The sequence below is a fragment of the Staurois parvus genome, unplaced genomic scaffold (genome assembly GCF_062004578.1).
Source record: "Staurois parvus isolate SC_StPar_1 unplaced genomic scaffold, SC_StPar_1.0 ptg000836l, whole genome shotgun sequence".
In the NCBI taxonomy this organism is placed as follows: Eukaryota; Metazoa; Chordata; class Amphibia; order Anura; family Ranidae; genus Staurois; species Staurois parvus.
This window is the reverse complement of record NW_028318632.1, coordinates 327,645-341,831: the sequence shown is the minus strand read 5'-3', so window position 1 is coordinate 341,831 and position 14,187 is coordinate 327,645. Positions and strand designations below refer to the sequence as shown.

Genomic DNA, 14,187 nt, shown 5'->3' with positions numbered 1-14,187 from the left:
TGATAAAGCGAGCACTGGTAAATTTATATAGACTACTAAAATGGTATTAAACAAGATAAATATAAATATATGAAGGTAGCCGCTAGCACTCGGGGTATTGGCAACAGTCCCAGAATAGAAATATGTTAAAGTAATAGTGCAGCGCTATAAATGCATGTTATCAATCATAAACGCATGTAAAGTCAAAAAAGTGCAAATAAGTGCAATAATGATGTAAACTGGTAAATGGTGCTAAATAAAGTTCATATAATCATTCCTGAATAATGGAATGTTCTTCGTGTGAGAGTACCAACTCAGAGAATGCCTATGAATGGCACGTATGGTTTATCCGTGACGAACAGTAGTGCATGAACTCGTGAAAGGTAATCTACCCTTGGGACGGGTGTACACTCACCAGAACAAAAGTATTAATGTGCATGGGTTATACACATGACACATCTGGGGGTGCAGCGGTAATGGTCCTGGGGAGGAATTAGCTCAGCCACAGGAGCCATAAAGGTGCTTAATAGTGTAGTACTTTATTATAATGGTCACGAGTAACAATTTAAAATATCCACGTGGAGTAATAAAAATAATAGCAAAGTGAGTACCAAGATGGCCACCGCTCCTCAATGGTGGCGGCATGGCGTCAGCAATAGGGCTCCACCCAACACGTTTCGTGTATCAACACGTCCTCAGGGTGTATATGAATATGTTACCCGTGACCATTATAATAAAGTACTACACTATTAAGCACCTTTCTGGCTCTTGTGGCTGAGCTAATTCCTCCCCAGGACCATTTTGGCACCCACCCTGATGGATGGATGGAGCTGGATGACTAACCCATAGCTGGCAGCATACCGCTGCACCCCCAGATGTGTGATGTGTATAACCCATGCACATTAATACTTTTGTTCTGGTGAGTGTACACCCGTCCCAAGGGTGGATTACCTTTCACGAGTTCATGCACTACTATTTATCACGGATAACCACACATGCCAGTCATAGGCACTCTCTGAGTTGGTACTCTCACACGAAGGACATTCCATTATTCAGGAATGATTATATGAACTTTGTTTAGCACCATTTACCAGTTTACATCATTATTGCACTTATTTGCACTTTTTTGACTTTACATGCATTTATGATTGATAACATGCATTTATAGCGCTGCACTATTACTTTAACATACAGTATAAACATGATGACGCCACTTTCTTCTCTTAATTTTTGTCCACTTGGTAGCTTTCCTTCTGACTCCCTTCAATCTTCATAGCATTGTAGTTCCCAAAATTCTCTTTTAAATTGTCCTGGCGCTAAATGTATTTATTTTTACTGTAATCCACATATTTTCCATCACTATCTTCTCTGGTGATATCTTTATTTTTACAGAATTATTTATATATGTTTTATCATATCTCATATGATTTCAGTTATTTTCTTAAAAGGTAATTCTAACACAACTGAAAGGCTAAAAACGTTCCACTTTCTTTATCTAGGGTCTGATTTTCCATTAAGTCTATTAGTGCCTTTGTCTGCTTCCAAGACAGTTTTTCCATCTTTTATACCTCTGAATTATCCTACCTCCGTTCATGCACAAGTTTAGTTCCTTCACATAGCGAACGTACAAGAGGAGGCCTATGTGGAGCCAGACTTTGACTGTCAGCCAGTCATAGGCTGGGGTGAGAACCCTATTGGTTAGCTATATTATTAAAAATGGATGCAGAGAGGTAGAGGCTAGAGAAGGCCCATAACAATGGTGAGGAAGCAAAGAGATAGCATGTATAGAAAATGAAAACTGAGGACAAAATAGTATAAAGGGTATGCAGAGGTAAAAAGGGCATAAGTAGTGGATTGGCAGAACTTGAGAGTGGTACATCTTGGATAAAAGGCACCTTGGGCAAAATGCACAACTGGAAATATGACTTGGGTAATGTAGTAGTCACTGATGACAGGACATGTTTACTACACAGTACATATGTGCAGCGTTTAATGCCTCACTTTTGTTAGCACATAGGTTTGGATGTTTTAGAAATTTGTTCAGGCTATTACTGTTGTCATAGTATAAATACATACAAGATTGTCTATGCTGTGTATGCAACCCCTTTATATACAGTGGGGCATGGTCTTTCAATTGGGGTGCTGCGGCATCCTGGTGTGTCGCAGCTAAATTACACTATCTGTACTTTTTGCTGGCAAAAGTGAAAGCTGTGTAAGGCACCCGGCCTTCTCTTAGCAACTGATGACATCATCAATTGATAGGATGCAGGCAGACGGCTTACACAGCTTTCACTTTTGCATAGAGAGGAAGAGAGCCCGGAGGAAGAACGGGATAAGCTCTCCCTCCTTCCCCCAAATTAACACAGTAACTCTTTCATGGTCGAACTGTACAGGGCTTTGTGTCATTTTTCTGTAGCAAGGGCAAAGCGGGGGTATTTGGGGGAAGGAGGGGGGTTATGCCAAAAGGGAAGATTTAGGAATGGGGGTTTTGGCTAGCAGGGGGGATTTGTGAGTTGCCTTTTGCAGTTGTGCATAGGTGCAATTAATTCTTAATGGCACCCCCGCACATCTACCAACTACATGTTTGTTTGAGCCCACTTAAACGCATGGTACTGCAGTACCACGTATTTTGGTGGGGTTCAATTTAAAAATCATGCCAGCACCTTTTTTGCGTGTTTCATAAGCATAGAACATGCAAAAAGTGCTCGGGCTCGGATGCACCTCAGACTGGTGTGCCCCAGGGTTGGGTGCAATTCTAAAAGATGCCTTGAATACAAAGAGGTTGAAAAACACTGCAGTAGGGTATTGCTGACATAGTGTAAATATATATATGATCTCTTATGCAGAATATCACACCCTATATGTAGTATGTAAAAACCCTCCTATGCAGTGTATCAGAGCCGTTTGCATACAATATACAGGTACTTTTGTCATAGTATAAAAATATACACATCCACACAGAGTATATGATCTCCTAGCGGTGTATCACACCCTTTACATACAGTAAGGTATTGTTGTTGTAGTATAAATACATTGTGCACAATTATTCGGCAAGTGCGGTGCCTTCTCTGGCTTACGGATCAACTGGGACAAATCCAGCTTATTCCCTCTTGGGCACTGGCCTGCCCCACCTGTTACTGACACTCCATTACAGTGGGTTACGGAGTTTAAATACCTTAGGATTCGTATTAGTAACTCTCTCCAATCCTATGTGGATCTCAATGAACTCCCCTTGCTTCAATCCCTATCTCAGAGATGCTCCACTTGGAGTACCCTTCCATTATCACCGGTGCAAAGAATTAACCTGCTAAAAATGATATACTTACCTAAGTTTCTATATTTTTTTGCATACCCAAATCCTTTTTAGCAAGCTAGATGGTATTGTTGGCTCATTTATTTGGGCTGACAAGATCCCCCAATTAGCCAAGTCTACACTGAAACTATCCCTTTCACAGGGGGGACTTTCTTTGCCTAACTTCCATCTTTACTATTGGCCTGCAGTATCGGTTGCGGTGCGATGGTTGTTCTTGCAGCAGAGGGACAACCCAGCGGTTACGCTGGAAGCAGCCATCGTTGACTCTTATGCTACTCTTAGTAATCTAGTCTTCCAAGGCCTGTGGGCCCCTTCTGCACTTGTCTAATGAGAACCACTGTTGTGGTGTGGCAACAGGCGAGGGCACAGTATCGCCAGCCTTCTATGTTCTCCCCTCATATTCCCCTTTGGGCCAACCCAACTCTGCCCCCACTTGGCTATGTTGCCTGATCCCCAATTGTGGGCTGCTCAAAGGATTGTGGGACTCAAACATATATCTAATGGCAGGCTGCATAACTTTGAGGACCTCCTCATTTGCAACTCAGGCATGCAGTGTTCACACAATTTCCAGCTGATGTTGCCCTTGAATCTGATCCTTTAGAGCTGGGGTTTCAAACTGGCGGCCCTCCAGCTGTTGCGAAACTACAAGTCCCATCATGCCTCTGCCTTTGGGAGTCATGCTTGTAACTGTCAATCTTGCAATGCTTCATGGAACTCGTAGTTTGGCAACAGCTGGAGGGCCTCCATTTTGACACCCGTGCTTTAGAGCGTCTCCTGACCTCTCAAACCTTGGGGAAGCCTCTGTCCTCTAATTTATCTTCGCCTCTCAGTGGCTCTTTTGGTGGGACTGACTAAGCTGTTCTCCAAATGGCAGGCAGCTATGTTACCAATATGGTCTCAGCCAAGGGTTAAATTCATCCACAGAGCTTACTATACTCCTGTTCGCTTGGCTGGTACATACGCCTCCATTAGTCCCCTATGCACACAATGTCAGCAAGCTGAAAGTACATTTCATCACATGGTCTGCACCTGCCCCACTTAGGGATTTCTAGACATCTGTCTTGAATGTTATTAAAAACACCTATGATTTGGCCCTAAATCTAGACCATAAAATGTTGCTTTTGGGAGTGCTGGATGGTGCTGAACTCAGTCACTATATTAAACTATAAGTATTTTTTGCCTCCATTTATGCAAGGAGGGAAATCCTCCTTAAATGAAAATCCCCTGGAAATCCCCTATGCCTCCGACTGCTGAGTCTTGGCATGCAACTATAAATACAGTGCTACATGTGTACAAACGATAAATATACAACAAACAGGAATACCCCAAAGATTTACAACCAGGTAGTAGATTGCTACTGCGCACAAACTTACCTATACTAGTACAAACTTACCTATACTAATCGCAACTGTCCTAGGAAATTTGATAAGATATGGATTACCTGGCTAGATTCCTGGGAAGGTAATCTAGAACCCGATTGAGCCTTAGATATCTCTTTTCCCATTCCGCCCTTAGTATTCCAACTCCCCCCTGTCCCTTCCTCTCCTCCCCCTTCCTCCATTTCCTTTCATCCACCCATCCTTCCCCTTCCACCTCCTTTTCTTCTCCCCCACTTCCTCCTCACCCTCTCTTTTGCTCCTAGGATGAAGAATGGGGGAATGTTTTCCATTGTTCTTATTGCATCATGATTATTGTGAGACCTGACTGCATACGTTATTTGCCTTTTGCATCTAATTCTGGATGACTCAGCCTATTTGTCTTTGCATTTGATGTATCAACTCAGTGCACTGTACTGACTGTTTAACTACTGGCTAGTGTTCATTGTCAACCGCATACCTCTATTACACTTCTGTGTTTAATAAACTCTGTTAAAAAAAATTATTAGGCAAGTGAGTATTTTGACCAAATCATCATTTTTAAGCATTTTGTCCAGCTCCAACCTGTATAAACTTGAGTTGCATTTAAGCATATCAGGTGATGTGTATTTATGTAATGAGGGAGGGTGTGGCCCAAGGAGATCAACACCCAATATCAAGGTGTGCATAATTATTAGCCAGCTTCTTTTCCTCTGCCAAAATGGGCCAAAAAAGAGATTTAACTGACTCTGAAATATCAAACATTGTAAAAAGTGTTTCAGAGGGATGCAACACTTGTTAAGATATTTGGGCGGGATCACAGAGCCATCAAACGTTTTGTTGCAAATAGTCAACAGGTTTGCAAGAAATGTGTTGAGGAAAATAAGATTTGAGAAGAATGAAAACATGAAGCTACCAGGAACACATTATCCTCCAGTGTTGTCATATTCCAGAACTGCAACCTACCTGGAGTGCCCAGAAGTACAAAGTGTTCCGTGCTCAGAAGCATGGCCAAGGTAATGAAGGCTGAAATCCAACCACCACTGAAGAAGACACATAAATTGAAATCTCAAGACCGGGCCAAGAAATATTTGAAGACAGATTTTTCAAAGGTTTTATGGACTGATGAGATGAGAGTGACTCTTGATGGACCAGGTGGATGGGCCCATGGCTGAATCAGTAACGGGCAAACAGCTCCACTTCGACTCAGATGCCAGAAAGGTTTAGGTGGGGTACTGGTATGGGCTGGTAATATTAAAGATGAGAAAGTTGGACCTTTTGAGGTTGAAGATTCAAAATCAACTCCCAAACCTACTGCCAGTTTTTTGGAGACACTTTCTTCAAGCCATGGTACAGGAAAAGGTCTGCATCCTTCAAGAAGACCATGATACTTCTGCAGGACAATGATCCATCGTAGGCATTGAAGTAATCCACTGTGTGGCTAGCCAGATGAAAGAATTATTACATGGCCCCCTTCCACACCTGACCTAAACCCTACTGAAAACTTGTGGGCCCTTCTTAAATGGGAGAATTATGGTGAAGAAAAACAGTAAACCTCTCTGAACAGTGTCTGGGAGGCTGTGGTTGCTGCTGCACAAAAAGTAGATCGTCAACAGATCAAGAAACTGACAGACTCCATGAATGGAAGGCTTATGATTGCTATTGAAAAGAAGGGTGGCTATATTGGTCACTGATTTTTTTTTTTTTTTTTTTTAAACGTCAGAAATGTTTATTTGTACATTTTAAATTGTTTGTTTATTATTCTCACTTGAGATTTGAAACATTTTTATTTTTCATTTTGTCACATAATAATTCTGCACAATAGTTGCCCACTAATTGTGCATACATAGATATTCTCCTAAGAAAGCCAAAACCTCAGTTTTACTTTCTTAAATATTCAGGTGTGAGGTTTATTAATATTTTGGATTGACCAAGAGTACTGTAGTTGTTCAATAATGAAATTAATCCTCAAAAATACAACTTGCCTAATAATTATGCACACAGTGTATATACATGATTCACTATAAATTGTGTAGCACATCCCTATACATAATAGTACACAAATATAGCAAATAAATAATCAATAATAAATAGCACACTCATGTGACGTATCTTTATTTCAAAATAACTTATGCTTTGTGTTTTTAGCAGCACAGGAGGAGGAACAGTATATGATAACATGATATGATTAATGCACTTGGTAGTCTGTATCTATAGCCTCATGAGATGTTAATCCAGCCCTGATTTTACTTAAAAGAGAAGTATGGGGTTTTTTTTAGAAATCATGCCTATGTTGATGCAGCATCAGTCCAATGCTGCATTTGTTCCCCGCTGGTGCCGATCCAGATTCCTGGCTGGATCATGACCGTATTGTCAGGATCTTTCCCAAGCCTGGACCGGCTTTGTGACATCAGCCGACAGCAGGCTTCAGCCCGTCACCTGAAAATGGGTCACAGGAGTGCAGAAGGAACTAAAATGAAATTTAGCTGTACTTCTCTTTTAAAGAATGTGTAAAGCCAACATTTTATATTCCTGATATGTACTTGGTCAGTTCTCTAGCTATGCTAGGAGCTCAGCCTGCTCTTCTCCAATGATAAGACTCACCCTGAAACAAACCTCCCCTGCACAGCACACTGGGAAGATCAGTGTCCTGTTGTATCTCCTCCCCTAGCTCACTGTTCTTCTCTGCACAAGGAGCTTAGAGAGAATGTGATCACTTTTGAAAAAGGCAAACAAAAAGGTATTTATAATGTTTTTATATCTTTACACAAATGTGTTGCCTTTCATTTCTATTTTAAACTGAAATGGTGGTTTTACAAGGTGAGGGTTTACAACCAATTTAGTAGTAATTTTTTCTTCAAATTTCATTTGTCTACTTTCTGTCTTTCTTTCTTTTAATAAAGAGTCACTGGTACTATGTAACATACTCAAGGCATATTGAAGTCGATTTACTATAGGCAAATAGATGTGCACTTTGCAAATGTGATTTCACTTTGCAAGGGAATTTACTCCAGAGGTTAGTAAATGAGGGGAGAGCACTGCTGACTTCCATCATCCAATCATGAGCAACGGAAAATGCTGGTTTTTTATTTTCCTTTGTATGTGATTGGGTATTCTTTGGAATTTGAAGCTTCACCTCATTTACTGAGAGCTGACACAAACTCCCTTGCAAAGTGCACAGTCCTTTTCCTTTAGTAAACCAACCCCATTATCTATATGCCTAGTCAGCTGCAAACAAAGTAGTTTCTAATTGGCATGAGCACCACCAGTATCTCTTTCTTCAGTCTACTCTTAAAAAGTTTGTGGTTGCTGGTTTAAGTGGTTTAGGTGTTAAGTAGAGATGAGCGAATCGAACATGACGAAGTGGAATTCGTTCCGAAGATTTGGAAAAATTCTATTCGCGACGAATCCGAAGATTAGCAAACTTCGGATGCACGAATCGCATTTTCCCAAAAATGGCGGCGACATGTGTGCCGACGGAGAAAATGGACAGAGAAGATGGGGCGGGGATCTCTGGGAAGGCGCGCAGACAAGGCGCGCTGACCCATAATGCATTCATGACATGTGATCGCATTAGCCAATCAGCAGCCAGCCAGCACTATAAATCGCGGCCATCTTAGAATTCTCCATTAGCCTCCGGTCATTCAAGAGAGACAGACCTGTGTGTATTAAGGGACAGAGTTAGGGCCACAGAGACTTTAGGGCCACAGAATCGTTACTCAGGGACACAGAATCGTTACTCAGGGACACAGAATCGTTACTCAGGGACACAGAATCGTTACTCAGGGACACAGAATAGTTACTTAGGGACACAGCTATCAAAGAATCGAAAATTTAAAGTGACATACACCCTTTTTTTTTTTGGTGGCTGTCGTGCACAGTTGGTGCTGCAGTTTGCCGATTGTGCAAAATAAACTGACTTTCTGCTTCACAACCACTATTGTACGTTCAAAGAGTTAAATCCATTTACACGCCGGCTGGCGGTAATATTTTTTGGGTGATTAGTGCATTCCAGTGACATAAACGTACAGTTTCCAGCCAACGGCAAGCTGCAATTGACCGATTGTGCTAAATAAACTGACTTTCTGCTTCACAACCACTATTGTATGTTCAAAGAGTTAGATCCATTTACACGCCGGGTGGCGGTAATATTTTTTGGGTGATTAGTGCATTCCAGTGACATAAACGTACAGTTTGCAGCCAACGGCAAGCTGCAATTGACCGATTGTGCTAAATAAACTGACTTTCTGCTTCACAACCACTATTGTACGTTCCAAGAGTTAAATCCATATACACGCCGGGTGGCGGTAATATTTTTTGGGTGATTAGTGCATTCCAGTGACATAAACGTACAGTTTCCAGCCAACGGCAAGCTGCAATTGACCGATTGTGCTAAATAAACTGACTTTCTGCTTCACAACCACTATTGTACGTTCAAAGAGTTAGATCCATTTACACGCCGGGTGGCGGTAATATTTTTTGGGTGATTAGTGCATTCCAGTGACATAAACGTACAGTTTCCAGCCAACGGCAAGCTGCAATTGACCGATTGTGCTAAATAAACTGACTTTCTGCTTCACAACCACTATTGTACGTTCAAAGAGTTAGATCCATTTACACGCCGGGTGGCGGTAATATTTTTTGGGTGATTAGTGCATTCCAGTGACATAAACGTACAGTTTCCAGCCAACGGCAAGCTGTAATTGACCGATTGTGCTAAATAAACTGACTTTCTGCTTCACAACCACTATTGTACGCTCAAAGAGTTAGATCCATTTACACGCCGGGTGGCGGTAATATTTTTTGGGTGATTAGTGCATTCCAGTGACATAAACGTACAGTTTCCAGCCAACGGCAAGCTGCAATTGACCGATTGTGCTAAATAAACTGACTTTCTGCTTCACAACCACTATTGTACGTTCAAAGAGTTAAATCCATATACACGCCGTGTGGCGGTAATATTTTTTGGGTGATTAGTGCATTCCAGTGACATAAACGTACAGTTTCCAGCCAACGGCAAGCTGCAATTGACCGATTGTGCTAAATAAACTGACTTTCTGCTTCACAACCACTATTGTACGTTCAAAGAGTTAGATCCATTTACACGCCGGGTGGCGGTAATATTTTTTGGGTGATTAGTGCATTCCAGTGACATAAACGTACAGTTTCCAGCCAACGGCAAGCTGCAATTGACCGATTGTGCTAAATAAACTGACTTTCTGCTTCACAACCACTATTGTACGTTCAAAGAGTTAAATCCATATACACGCCGGGTGGCGGTAATATTTTTTGGGTGATTAGTGCATTCCAGTGACATAAACGTACAGTTTCCAGCCAACGGCAAGCTGCAATTGACCGATTGTGCTAAATAAACTGACTTTCTGCTTCACAACCACTATTGTACGTTCAAAGAGTTAGATCCATTTACACGCCGGGTGGCGGTAATATTTTTTGGGTGATTAGTGCATTCCAGTGACATAAACGTACAGTTTCCAGCCAACGGCAAGCTGCAATTGACCGATTGTGCTAAATAAACTGACTTTCTGCTTCACAACCACTATTGTACGTTCAAAGAGTTAAATCCATATACACGCCGGGTGGCGGTAATATTTTTTGGGTGATTAGTGCATTCCAGTGACATAAACGTACAGTTTCCAGCCAACGGCAAGCTGCAATTGACCGATTGTGCTAAATAAACTGACTTTCTGCTTCACAACCACTATTGTACGTTCAAAGAGTTAGATCCATTTACACGCCGGGTGGCGGTAATATTTTTTGGGTGATTAGTGCATTCCAGTGACATAAACGTACAGTTTCCAGCCAACGGCAAGCTGCAATTGACCGATTGGGCTAAATAAACTGACTTTCTGCTTCACAACCACTATTGTACGTTCAAAGAGTTAAATCCATATACACGCCGGGTGGCGGTAATATTTTTTGGGTGATTAGTGCATTCCAGTGACATAAACGTACAGTTTCCAGCCAACGGCAAGCTGCAATTGACCGATTGTGCTAAATAAACTGACTTTCTGCTTCACAACCACTATTGTACGTTCAAAGAGTTAAATCCATATACACGCCGGGTGGCGGTAATATTTTTTGGGTGATTAGTGCATTCCAGTGACATAAACGTACAGTTTCCAGCCAACGGCAAGCTGCAATTGACCGATTGTGCTAAATAAACTGACTTTCTGCTTCACAACCACTATTGTACGTTCAAAGAGTTAAATCCGTTTTTATTTTTGGGGTGCTTATTGAATTAAAGAGTATGTCAGACAACACGCAGAGGAGTGGCAGAGGAGGCAATGTTTCAGGAGCGAGCAGACGTGGCAGCAGAGGAAGGGGTCGAGGCAGCACTAGTCGCAGCCAGAGGCCAGTGCTCCCGGTGTCATCCAGCGGTCGTGTCTCCACCGACAACCCTGCCGTCATCGATTGGTTGACTCGGTCGTCTTCCTCTTCCCAGGTCACCTCTGACACCTACAGCCAACGGTCGGTGGGTACGTCAGACACAACCGTTAGTTGGCATGGCCCGGGAGCAAGCCCACTGAAATCACGTGTCCTCGACCTGCCCCTGTCCTTTGGTGTTCCCTCACCAAGCGAAGTATCGCATGCTGTGGGCTCAGCCCCACTGTACAGTGAGGAAGAGCTAACAGAGGGCGGTCAGGAACGGGGGGAGACATCCGCCTCTTCAGCAGCCAGGCGAAGAAGTACTGGCGAGGAGAGTGGCTCGGTAGCCGGTCTAGAGACAGGTCTGTCTCCTGACCCACACGCAGCCGAGGGGGCTAGTAGTGAGGCGGAGACCCTAATTGATGATGATGAGGCTGATCGCACTTGGCAGCCTCGTCGTCATCAGGCTATTGCTTCCGCATCATCAGGAGAAGAGGATGCCAGCTTGCCAGCGAGCAAAACAGTCGGTGGGTTGCCCAGGAGGCAGCAGGGTCGCAGCAGTGTCAGTGGAGCCAAACGGCCACGGAGTAGAGCACCAGCTCCACTGCAGCCTACCACCACGGCCAGTAGTGGTGCCGGTGTGCACGGAGGAAGTAGCAGTCAGCCAGTGAGGAGTAGCGGGGGCAAAGTTTCCTACTCGGCGGTGTGGCAATTTTTCGTCAAGCCACCCGAGGAAGTAAACGTAGCCGTATGTCGACTATGTGGCCAGAAAGTCAAGCGTGGCCAGGGGGCCAATGTTGGGACTACAGCGTTGCGTCAGCATATGCAGCGTCGCCATTCGGTGGCCTGGGAAAACCGTGATAAAGATACGGCGGTTCTGCCTGCCCCAGCCCCCGCTCCATCACCCGCTCCGTTACTTGCTCCGTCACCCGACGTCAATCGCCCTCTATCAGCCAGTCAAGGCTCCAACACCTCTGCTGAGGGGAGTTGTCGCTCGTTGGCATCTTCCGCTCGTTCAGATGCTCCTTCTCCTGCTACTCCTCTTCACGGATTCCGTCAGCAGTCTTTCTTGGAATCCGTTTCCAAGAGACAACAGTTTGCGAGCACGCACCCGACGGTGCAGAAGCTGAACGTCCTCCTGTCCAAGTTGCTGGTGCTGCAGTTCCTCCCTTTCCAAGTGGTGGACTCAGCACCTTTCCGAGAAATGATGGCTTGTGCCGAGCCGCGGTGGAGAGTGCCAAGCCGGCATTTCTTCGCCAAAAAGGCAGTGCCAGCCCTGCATTCACATGTAGAAGAGATGGTGGGCCAGTCTTTGAGCATGTCGGTCTCTGCCAAAGTGCACGGCAGCGCCGACGTGTGGAGCTGTAACTACGGTCAGGGACAGTACATGTCATTTACGGCCCACTGGGTGAACGTGGTGCCGGCACAGCCGCACCAGCAACTTGGACAGGTCACGCCGCTTTTGCCTCCACGTTTGCACGTCCTTGGTCCAGCAAAGATGTCCGCCTCTACCACCTCTTCTTCCGCCGTGTCCTCAGCCGCCACCCCCGTGCCAAGTCCCATTACCCGACCGGCATATCACATGTGCAGGGCGCAACGGTGTCACGCTGTGCTGCACCTGGTATGCCTTGGCGAACGTAGTCACACAGGGGAGGAACTTCTGAGTGTAATGAACAGAGAAATCGACAGATGGCTGTCTCCGCGCAAACTGAAAATCAGAACCATGTTGACCGACAACGGAAAGAACATGGTGTCTGCTCTGCGTCAAGGAAGGTTGTGCCATGCGCCATGCATGGCTCACGTGTTCAATCTGGTTGTCAAGCGGTTCCTAAAATCCACCATCCCACTGCAAGACATCCTTAAAATGTCACGTAAACTTTGCATGCATTTCAGCCATTCCTACACCACAAAGCACACCCTCCTTGAGCTGCAGCGGCAGAACGGAATTCCACAGCATCGCCTGATCTGCGACGTTGCAACAAGGTGGAATTCAACCCTACATATGTTTACGAACTGCGAAAGGCCATCACCGATTTCCTGATGTTACAAGCGGATAAAGGTACTCCCCTGTGTAACTTAGATGTCAGCCATTGGCAGCTCATGCGTGACACCTGCCGCTTGCTCAGGCCCTTTGAGGAGGCCACGCTATTCGTGAGTCGGCAGGACTATGGGATGAACGACGTCATTCCTCTGTTGCACGTCCTGGAACAAATGCTGTTAACAATGGCTGGTCAGGGTGCGGTAGACGTGGCGCACAGATCTCAACGCCACATGACCCCTGTGGGGGCAGGACAGGAAGAAGAGGAGGAGGTAGAGGAGGACATTGGTGCTCAGGAATTATTGAGTGAAATGGGTGGTTTTTCCACTCAGCGGACAGGAGTGGAGGAGCAGGAGCATCTGGTAGAGGAGGAGGAGGAGACAGAGGACCCAGACGCACCGTGGCAGTATGCTGTGGAGATGGAGGCAGGGAGTCCCTCGCATTCCTTGGCACAAATGGCCCATAGCATGCTCGGTTGCTTGCGTAGCGACAGCCGAATAATAACCATCAGACAGAGGGATGACTTTTGGCTGTCCACCTTGTTGGACCCTTGCTACCGTTCAAAAATGGTGGCCTTTTTCACACCTGCTGAGAGGGAGGCCAAAATAAAGTACTATAAAAACCACCTATGTAGTCAGTTGGTCTCTGCCTTTCTGCGCCAACGTCCATCCTCAGACACTGTGGGCCCTGTGCGCTCGCGGGAATTGCTTTGTATATCTGTCGCCTTAGGGGCCGCTGTCTGGCGACATAATTTTTTGTCACTGTGTAGACATCTATTTATAGGCCGATGTTTGGCCACAAAAATATATTTAGTAATAACCTAGCCGTTCAGGCCGCTCCCTGAACACCTCGGGAATTGCTTTGTATATCTGTCGCCTTAGAGGCCGCTGTCTGAACAGCTCATGAATTGCTTTCTATATGTGTCGCCTTTGAGGCCGTTGGCTGGACAGCTGATGAATTGATTTGTATATATGTACTTATTGTCCGCTGTCCGGACAGCTCATGAATTACTTTTTGTATATAGCCTTCCAAACCACTCTCAGAATAAGTCATGATATTCATGCTGTGTATAGCCTTATAGGCCAATGGTCAATCAAGTCATGATTGTTATAGTG

General features: G+C 44.6%; 1 protein-coding gene across 1 annotated transcript in view; it reads right to left on the bottom strand.

Moving 5' to 3' along the window:
* The window catches only part of ANKAR (ankyrin and armadillo repeat containing), a 282,038-nt gene that overhangs the window by 92,543 nt on the left and 175,308 nt on the right, over nt 1–14,187 (bottom strand). The gene's annotated exons all lie outside the window — the stretch shown is intronic.